We start from the raw sequence: 10,861 nt of genomic DNA on the forward strand, positions 1-10,861 counted from the left end.
GCCAACTGTGTAGAAATAGTAGCCATCTGAGCAGTCAAAGCAGTGAATGGGTCAACCTCATGAATTCCAGCAGGCTCCCTTATTGCAGATCTCTCACTCGGCCACTGATAACTGTTAACAGTTATTTGCTCAAGCATCTCATAAGCCTGTTCAGGAAATTTATAAAATATTGAACCTCCAGCTGCAGCATCCACAGAAATACGAGTTGGCCCATTCAAACCATTGTAGAATAACTCAATCTGTTCCCAGTCCGGAAAATTATGGTTTGGACACTTCCTAAGCAACTCCTTGTACCGCTCCCAGGCTTCATACAATTGCTCAAAATCTTGCTGTTTGAATGTAGTGATCTCTATTTTCAACTGAGCAGACTTAGCAGGTGGGAAATACTTAGCCAGAAATTTAGAAGCCATATCATCCCATGTAGTGATACTCCCAAGAGATAGTGATTGCAACCAACTACGAGCATTGTCCCTAAGAGAAAACGGGAACAATCGTAGTTTGATGGTATCTTCAGTAACACCATGAATCTTCACTGTGTCAGCAATCTCCATAAAAGTACGCAGATGCAGATTTGGATCTTCAGTAGCTGCACCCCTGAACTGATTCTGCTGCACCATATTAATCAGAGCTGGCTTCAACTCAAAATTATTCGCCGTGATGTTCTGCCGAGCTATCCCAGAATAATGAGTATTGATCACCGGTCGAAAGTGATCTCTGATCGGCACCGGGGGATTATTGACAACTCTTTCTCTTTCTCTTTCTTCAGCCATTTGTTGCAACTCTTCTCTTCTATCTTTTCTCAAAGCTTTAGCAGTTTTCTCAATTTCCGGATCAAAGAGCAGTGAGTCGTAACTTTGGCTTTTTCGCATAAACTGTATAGAGAGGAAAGATTTAAAATTAGAACCAACAAAATAAAATAAAATGCTCTAAATCAAAATTAAGATTAATTAGCACAATTTAATATAAATCAAATAAAATTCAATTCCCCGGCAACGGCGCCAAAAACTTGTTGCGTGTTTTTCGCTCGCAAGCGCACGATGTCAAGTAATAATATAGGAATTAAGTCCAAGTCGATCCCACGGAGAATGAATAAATGATATTATATAAAATATTTGTAACTAATAAAATCCTAATTCTATGTAGAGATACGAAATTGATCTGATTTTATAAAACTAAAATTTTCAAGAAACAAAACTAAATAACCACGAGTTCACGAGAGAAAATTCAATAAGAGATGAATGTTAGAGGTTCGACTTCACTTGACTGTCCACCACAATTTATTTCTCATGATTGTTTAATTATCAATTCTTCTAGTTTACTAGCCAAGAATCCCTATTATTTTCTACTACCTCTCTCGAGTGTCAAGAAGAATTTCGTATTCAATAGCAAACTCAATACGTCTATCTAAGTTTAACTATTAAATCCGGTAAACGGCATGAGAATTCTTCTAAAGATTTCTATGGAGTTATATGCCTCTCGAACAATATAAACACCAAAGATGTATTTTCCTATATCGTATTCAAAATCTCCTCTCTCGAGTGATAGATTCTAAATCAATTATCATTCAATCTATGGCCAGTAAATTGAAAGCATTAAAATCAGGAAAACACAAATAAACTGTGCGAAGAATTCAAATATATAAATCAAAATATCTTAATCATGGTTTAAAGTCAAGATCCGTCTACCTCTAGACTAAGAAATTAGTTCATAACAAATTCAAAGATAAAAAAAAACTTGTTCTTCAAATAATCCATCAAACTAGAAAAATAGAGTTTAAATGAAAACTAGAACGAAGTAAAATTAAGCTTTTCCGTCGCCGGATGCCGCCGTCTTCTGTCTTCGTATCAAATTCTCGAGCTCTTGTGCACTTCAAAACTCTCAATAGCCGTCTCTATGCTCTGAAAACTCTCTAAACCCTCGTATCCTCCAGAATAAGTCATAAAATCCCTTTTAAAACACGATTATAGACTTTCCATATTTTTGGAGACTGCGCAGTGCTGGAGCGCTAATTATTCGGCGCTGGGGCGCTCAAATTTCGTATTTTATTTTTCAACTAAAGACGTATGGCTCTGAAGCGCTCAAAAGATGGCGCTGGGGTGCTATAGACATGAATTTACGGGCGCTGAAGCGCTCGACTTATGGCGCTGGGGCGCTACTTGTTCTTCCATTTCACCAACTGCGCAGCATTTTTGTAAAAATCATAACTCGAGTTCTAGCCGTCGGATCAATCTGATATTTTGACAAAAACTTCAAAAATCCTAAACTTCAATTTGAACGGTGCAGATCAGATTTGGATGTCCGTAGAAGCTCCAGTATTTTTGTAAACTTTGCTGTCTATAATTCGACCTTTCGCTTCTTCTTGCTACTTTTCTTCAAATCCTTGCAACTCACAAAAATAACAACAAATACGCATAATATCTACTCGATACATAACAAAATCCAAGTCAAATCATATATAAATTAAGTGCATAAAATACACTTATCAAATCCCCCCAAACTTAGACTTTTGCTAGTCCCGAGCAAAACAGTAATGAGCAATATAGTCGACCTCCGAATTTATACATTCCAAGATTCAATACACATGTCGGCTAATTTTCTCAAGAGTTCTCCTGTGTGTGTGATTTGCCAATTTCATCTACCCACCTAACTTTCGGTAAAATCATGCAATTTGTAAGCTTCATAAAATCATTAACTCCGTCCTCAAGTTTCAAAATACTCTCAACCAAGTTCAACTTCTAATTGCATAGATCAACAGGACTTTTTCGGTTAACATTAGGCTCAAGTATAATCAGCAGGAGATAAGCATCCATATGTATATCAATGTAAACAAGGACTCAGAATTCAAAGCAAAGGGAATTGAATATTTTCAATTTGTGCATGATACTGAGTAGCTAAATTTTTTTTTTATTTTCATTGCCAGACATTAGTCTTGGCTTTCTTCTACTCCATACATCTCCATCTTTATGCCTTGTATTTGGACTAGAATTTCAATCCATTTTTTTTTCTTTTCAAGGCCTCCCCTCACCTTACTTTCTCCGCCATTACTTTTCTTTGAACTTTTTAGCTACTCAATTTGTTTTGGATTTTTCATGAATATAGAATGGCTAAAAAAACTAAATAGATTCGAAAAAAAAAACGCCTAAATCACTTCTGTGATCTTAAAAATCTACCTCAGTTTCAAATAAAAATCACAAGAGTTAAGAATCAAATCCTCTAATCCACATTACAAATCCACATAATTTTTTTCTAATTGCTAGGAATATCGAAAATCATGGCATTCGTGCATAAATGTGAGAACTCAAGATTAAATATAGCTAACATAAACTTTTTCAGCACAAAAATTTATTTTCATCATAGGCCAACACAATTACAACATCATGCCTTCAACCCCAACTAACTCATAAAAAATTTCAAATTTTCACAATTTTTAAACACCCCCCAAACTTAAATTGTGCATTGTCCTCAATGTACATTATTCATTAAAAACAAGGGACACGTACCTTAGGCACCAAGCGTCAGTACTCAGCACCATCTTAATCACTCAAAACTTTTCATCAGGGGTGGCTCCTAAACTCTTTCAGCTCCATACTTTTTAACCTACACAATTCAAAATCATTATTGATGTCTAGTTTCCTCATGATAAAAAATAATAAAAAGGAAAACAACTAAAATTAAAGAAACAATAAAGAAAATAAAAAAAATTGCTTGGGTTGCCTCCCAAGAAGCGCTTAGTTTATAGTTCATAGCCCGACTATATTATGATTCTAGCCCGGTTCCACTTTGTTGGAGGTCTTTTCCTTTTTTTTCACCCTCCAAACATATTCAACAATCTTCTTGATCTTTGCTTTCTTTCTCTTCTTCTTCTTTGCTACCTTCGGATCATTCTCTCTTGGCAATTCTACAACACTAACAACTTTGCAGTAACATTCCATCTTCTTTGATTGTTCAATCATGAACACTTTTTCCATGGATGAATTTTTAACCTCCTTATAAACATTAAAGATCACCTTCTCACCATCAACTCCCATCGTCAACTTACCTTTCTTCACATCAATCTTGGCTTCAGCAGTAGCCAAGAATGGTCTCCCCAAAATCAATGACATATTTGCATCCTCCTCCATATCTAGCACAACAAAATCCGCAGGAAAAATAAATTTATCTACTTTTTCCAGTACATGCTCAATGATTCCAAACGGATATGTGATAGATCTGTCAGCTAGCTGCAATGCGATTGTCGTGGGTTTCACCTCTCCAAGTCCCAAACTCCTGAAAATAGACAAAGACATTAAGTTAATGCTAGCTGCTAAATCACTAAGTGCTTTATTAAAATTAGAAGAACCAATAATGCAAGGAATCGTAAAACTCCCTAGATCTTTTATTTTTTTGTGGTAGCTTCTTTTGCAGGATAGCACTGCACTCTTCAGTCAGGTTGACAGTCTCGAACTCCTCCACCTTCTGCTTCTTAGACATCACCTCTTTCAAGAATTTTTCATAATGCGGCATATGCTCCAAAGCATCAGCGAATGGAATATTAATATGAATTTTCTTGAAGATGTCAAGAAACTTAGAAAACTTCTCATCCAACGCTTTCTTCATGAACCGCTGAGGATATGGAAAAATAGCTTTTGGTACAGGCGGTTTCTCAGGCACAACTGCAGAATTGCTGGAATTTTTGCTAACAGATTTTTTAGACTCCACCACAATCTCTTCAGCCTCTTCATCATCTACGTCCTTTGGGTCATCAACCCCAAGTTCTTTACCACTTCTAAGGGTGATAGCCTAGCACTGCTCCCTTGTATTAACCTCAGTATTGCTAGAAAACACACCTCTCTGCTGATTATTCAATGCATTCGCCAGTTGACCAATTTGTATTTCAAGATTTTTCATAGAAGCGCTCATATTGGTCAAGTGTGTCTCCATACTATCAAGCCTATTTTCATTCCTCTTAAATCTTGTGGATGATTCTGCAATAAAAATACTCACCAAATCTTCCAACGATGCCTTAGCTTCACCATTCTGAGTATTGAACTCCGGTGGAGAATTCAACACATTCTTATTGTTTGCATAGGAAAAATTTTCATGATTACGCAAACTAGGATGATACTGATTGGGTACAGGATTACCTCGATAATTGTTGTAATTCCTGTTGTTCACATAATGGGCTTTCTCCACACTCTCAAATCCATCAGCATAATTTACGGTAGTCGCCAGCGATGCTGTCTAATTAGAACTTTGATTCCCTTTGGTCAGTGCAGCCAACTGTGTAGAAATAGTAGCCGTCTGAGCAGTCAAAGCAATGAATGCGTCAACCTCATGAATTCCAGCATGCTTCCTTATTGCAGATCTCTCACTCGGCCACTGATAACTATTAACAGTCATTTGCTCAAGCATCTCATAAGCCTGTTCAGGAAATTTAGAAAATATTGAACCTCCAGCTGCAGCATCCACAGAAATACGAGTTGGCCCATTCAAACCATTGTAGAATAACTCAATCTGTTCTCAGTCCGGAAAATTATGGTTTGGACACTTCCTAAGCAACTCCTTGTACCGCTCCCAGGCTTCATAAAATTGCTCAAAATCTTGCTGTTTGAATGTAGTGATCTCAATTTTCAACTGGCAGACTTAGCAGGTGGGAAATACTTAGCCAGAAATTTAGAAGCCATATCATCCCATGTAGTAATACTCCCAAGAGGTAGTGATTGCAACCAACTATGAGCATTGTCCGTAAGAGAAAACAGGAACAATCGTAGTTTGATGTTGTCTTCAATAACACCATGAATCTTCACTGTGTCAGCAATCTCCATAAAAGTACGCAGATGCAGATTTGGATCTTCAGTAGCTGCACCCCTGAACTGATTCTGCTGCACCATATTAATCAGAGCTGGCTTCAACTCATATTATTCGCCGTGATGTTCTGCCGAGCTATCCCAAAATAATGAGTATTGATCACCGGTCGAAAGTGATCTCTGATCGGCACCGGGGCATTATTGACAACTCTTTTTCTTTCTCTTTCTTCAGCCATTTATTGCAACTCTTCTCTTCTAGCTTTTCTCAAAGCTTTAGCAGTTTTCTCAATTTCTGGATCAAAGAGCAGTGAGTCGTAATTTTGGCTTTTTTGCATAAACTGCATAGAGAGGAACAATTTAAAATTAGAACCAACAAAATAAAATAAAATGCTCTAAATCAAAATTAAGACTAATTAGCACAATTTAATATAAATCAAATAAAATTCAATTCCCCGGCAACGGCGCCAAAAACTTGTTGCGTGTTTTTCGCTCGCAAGCGCACGATGTCAAGTAATAATATAGAAATTAAGTCCAAGTCGATTCTACGGAGAATGAATAAATGATATTATATCAAATATTTGTAACTAATAAAATCCTAATCCTATGTAGAGCTACGAAATTGATCTGATTTTATAAAACTAAAATTTTCAAGAAACAAAACTAAATAACCACGAGTTCACGAGAGAAAATTCAATAAGCGATGAATGTTAGAGGTTCGACTTCACTTGACTGTCCACCACAATTTATTTCTCATGATTGTTTAATTATCAATTCTTCTAGTTTACTAGCCAAGAATCCCTATTATTTTCTACTACCTCTCTCGAGTGTCAAGAAGAATTTCGTATTCAATAGCAAATTCAATATGTCTATCTAAGTTTAACTATTAAATTCGATAAATGGCATGAGAATTCTTCTAAAGATTTCTATGGAGTTATATGCCTCTCGAACAATATAAACACCAAAGATGTATTTTCCTATGTCGTATTCAAAATCTCCTCTCTCGAGTGATAGATTCTAAATCAATTATCATTCAATCTATGGCCAGTAAAGTGAAAGCATTAAAATCAGGAAAACACAAATAAACTGTGCGAAGAATTCAAATATATAAATCAAAATATCTCAATCATGATTTCCAGTCAAGATCTATCTACCTCTAGACTAAGAAATTAGTTCATAACAAATTCAAAGATAAAAAAAAACTTGTTCTTCAAATAATCCATCAAACTAGAAAAATAGAGTTTAAAGGAAAAATAGAACGAAGTAAAATTAAGCTTTTCCGTCGCCGGATGCCGCCGTCTTCTGTCTTCGTATCAAATTCTCGAGCTCTTGTGCACTTCAAAACTCTCAATAGCCGTCTCTATGCTCTGAAAACTCTCTAAACCCTCGTATCCTCCAGAATAAGTCATAAAATCCCTTTTAAAACTCAATTAAAGACTTTCCATATTTTTGGAGACTGTGCAGCGCTGGAGCGCTAATTATTCGGCTCTGAGGCGCTCAAGTTTCGTATTTTATTTTTCAACTAAAGACGTATGGCGCTGGAGAGCTAAAAATATGGCGCTGGGGCACTATAGCCATGAATTTACGGGCGCTGGAGCGCTCGACTTATGGCGCTGGGGCGCTACTTGTTCTTCCATTTCACCAACTGCGCAACATTTTTGTAAAAATCATAACTCAAGTTCTAGCCGTCGGATCAAGCTGATATTTTGACAACAACTTCAAAACATCCTAAACTTCAATTTGAACGGTGCAGATCAGATTTTGATGTCCGTAGAAGCTCCAGTATTTTTGTAAACTTTGCTATCTATAATTTGTCCTTCCGCTTCTTCTTGCTACTTTTCTTCAAATCCTTGCAACTCACAAAAACAACAACAAATACGCATAATATCTGCTCGATACATCACAAAATCCAAGTCAAATCATATATAAATTAAGTGCATAAAATGCACTTATCAAATCCCCCCAAACTTAGACTTTTGCTAGTCCCGAGCAAAACAGTAATGAGCAATATAGTCGACCTCCGAATTTATACATTCCAAGATTCAATACACATGTTGGCTAATTTTCTCAAGAGTTCTCGTGTGTGTGTGATTTGCCAATCTCATCTACCCACCTAACTTTCGGTAAAATCATGCAATTTTTAAGCTTCATAAAATCATTAACTCCGTCCTCAAGTTTCAAAATACTCTCAACCAAGTTCAACTTCTAATTGCACAGATCAACAGGACTTTTTTTGGTTAACATTAGGCTCAAGTATAATCAGCAGGAGATAAGCATCCTTATGTATATCAATGTAAACAAGGACTCAGAATTCAAAGCAAAGGGAATTGAATATTTTCAATTTGTGCATGATTCTGAGTAGCTAAATTTTTTTTATTTGCATTGCCAGACATTAGTCTTGGCTTTCTTCTACTCCATACATCTCCATCTTTATGCCTTGTATTTGGACTAGAATTTCAATCCATTTTTTTTTTCAAAGCCTCCCCTCACCTTACTTTCTCCGCCATTACTTTTCTTTGAACTTTTTAGCTACTCAATTTGTTTTGGATTTTTCATGAATATAGAATGGCTAAAAAAACTCAATAGATTCGAAAAAAAAACGCCCAAATCACTTCTGTGATCTTAAAAATCTACCTCAGTTTCAAATAAAAATCACAAGAGTTAAGAATCAAATCCTCTAATCCACATCACAAATCCACATAATTTTTTTCTAATTGCTAGGAGTATCGAAAATCATTCCATTCGTGCATAAATGTGAGAACTCAAGATTAAATATAGCTAACATAAACTTTTTCAGCACAAAAATTTATTTTCATCATAGGCCAATACAATTACAACATCATGCCTTCAACTCCAACTAACTCATAAAAAATTTCAAATTTTCAAAATTTTTAAACACCCCCCAAACTTAAATTGTGCATTGTCCTCAATGTACATTATTCATTAAAAACAAGGGACACGTACCTTAGGCACCAAGCGTCAGTACTCAGCACCATCTTAATCACTCAAAACTCTTCATCAGGGGTGGCTCCTAAACTCTTTCAGCTCCATACTTTTTAACCTACATAATTCAAAATCATTATTGATGTCTAGTTTCCTCATGATAAAAAATAATAAAAAGGAAAACAACTAAAATAAAAGAAACAATAAAGCAAATAAAAAAAAATCGCTTGGGTTGCCTCCCAAGAAGCGCTTAGTTTATAGTTCATAGCCCGACTATATTATGATTCTAGCCCGGTTCCACTTTGTTGGAGGTCTTTTCCTTTTTTTTCACCCTCCAAACATATTCAACAATATTCTTGATCTTTGCTTTCTTTCTCTTCTTCTTCTTTGCTACCTTCGGATCATTCTCTCTTGACAATTCTACAACACTAACAACTTTGCAGCAACATTCCATCTTCTTTGATTGTTCAATCATGAACACTTTTTCCATGGATGAATTTTTAACCTCCTTATAAACATTAAAGATCACCTTCTCACCATGAATTCCCATCATCAACTCACCTTTCTTCACATCAATCTTGGCTTCAGCAGTAGCCAAGAACGGTCTCCCCAAAATCAATGGCATATTTGCATCCTCCTCCATATCTAGCACAACAAAATCCGCAAGAAAAATAAATTTATCTACTTTTACCAGTACATCCTCAATGATTCCAAACGGATATGTGATAGATCTGTCAGCTAGCTGCAATGCGATTGTCGTGGGTTTCACCTCTCCAAGTCCCAAACTCTTGAAAACAAACAAAGACATTAAGTTAATTCTAGCTCCTAAATCACAAAGTGCTTTATTAAAATTAGAAGAACCAATAATGCAAGGAATCGTAAAACTCCCTAGATCTTTTAATTTTTGTGGTAGCTTCTTTTGCAGGATAGCACTGCACTCTTCAGTCAGGTTGACAGCCTCGAACTCCTCCACCTTCCGCTTCTTAGACATCACCTCCTTCAAAAATTTTCATAATGCGGCATCTGCTCCAAAGCATCAGCGAATGGAATATTAATATGAATTTTCTTGAAGATGTCAAGAAACTTAGAAAACTTCTCATCCAACGCTTTCTTCTTGAACCGCTGAAGATATGACAAAACAGCTTTTGGTACAGGCGGTTTCTCAGGCACAACTGCAGAATTGCTGGAATTTTCGCTAACAGATTTTTCAGACTCCACCACAATCTCTTCAGCCTCTTCATCATCTACTTCCTTTGGGTCATCAACCCCAAGTTCTTTACCACTTCTAAGGGTGATAGCCTTGCACTGCTCCCTTGGATTAACCTCAGTATTGCTAGGAAACACACCTCTCTGCTGATTATTCAATGCATTCGCCAGTTGACCAATTTGTGTTTCAAGATTTTTCATAGAAGCGCTCACATTGGTCAAGTGTGTCTCCATACTATCAAGCCTATTTTCATTCCTCTTAAATCTTGTGGATGATTCTGCAATAAAATTACTCACCAAATCTTCCAACGATGCCTTACCTTCACCATTCTGAGTATTGAACTCCGGTGGAGGATTCAACACATTCTTATTGTTTGCATAGGAAAAATTTTCATGATTACGCAAACTAGGATGATACTGATTGGGTACAGGATTACCTCGATAATTGTTGTAATTCCTGTTGTTCACATAATGGGCTTGCTCCACACTCTCAAATCCATCAGCATAATTTACGGTAGTCGCCAGCGATGCTGTCTAATTAGAACTTTGATTCCCTTTGGTCAGTGCAGCCAACTGTGTAGAAATAGTAGCCGTCTGAGCAGTCAAAGCAATGAATGCGTCAACCTCATGAATTCCAGCAGGCTTCCTTATTGCAGATCTCTCACTCGGCCACTGATAACTATTAACAGTCATTTGCTCAAGCATCTCATAAGCCTGTTCAGGAAATTTAGAAAATATTGAACCTCCAGCTGCAGCATCCACAGAAATACGAGTTGGCCCATTCAAACCATTGTAGAATAACTCAATCTGTTCCCAGTCCGGAAAATTATGGTTTGGACACTTCCTAAGCAACTCCTTGTACCGCTCCCAGGCTTCATAAAATTGCTCAAAATCTTGCTGTTTGAATGTAGTGATCTCTATTTTCAACT

At 36.6% G+C, this 10,861-nt stretch overlaps 3 non-coding genes across 3 annotated transcripts; all 3 read left to right on the forward strand.

Moving 5' to 3' along the window:
• The first annotated feature begins 255 nt into the window (after positions 1-255).
• LOC140893962 (small nucleolar RNA R71) lies at positions 256-361 on the forward strand. Its single transcript, XR_012153520.1, has one exon. It is a non-coding gene; the product is annotated as a small nucleolar RNA R71 (small nucleolar RNA).
• A 5,148-nt stretch (positions 362-5,509) lies between these two features.
• On the forward strand, positions 5,510-5,615 carry LOC140894003 (small nucleolar RNA R71). Its single transcript, XR_012153559.1, has one exon. It is a non-coding gene; the product is annotated as a small nucleolar RNA R71 (small nucleolar RNA).
• A 5,140-nt stretch (positions 5,616-10,755) lies between these two features.
• On the forward strand, positions 10,756-10,861 carry LOC140894041 (small nucleolar RNA R71). The gene has a single exon (XR_012153595.1). It is a non-coding gene; the product is annotated as a small nucleolar RNA R71 (small nucleolar RNA).

This window comes from Henckelia pumila, chromosome 3, assembly GCF_033568475.1.
Source record: "Henckelia pumila isolate YLH828 chromosome 3, ASM3356847v2, whole genome shotgun sequence".
Taxonomy (NCBI): Eukaryota; Viridiplantae; Streptophyta; class Magnoliopsida; order Lamiales; family Gesneriaceae; genus Henckelia; species Henckelia pumila.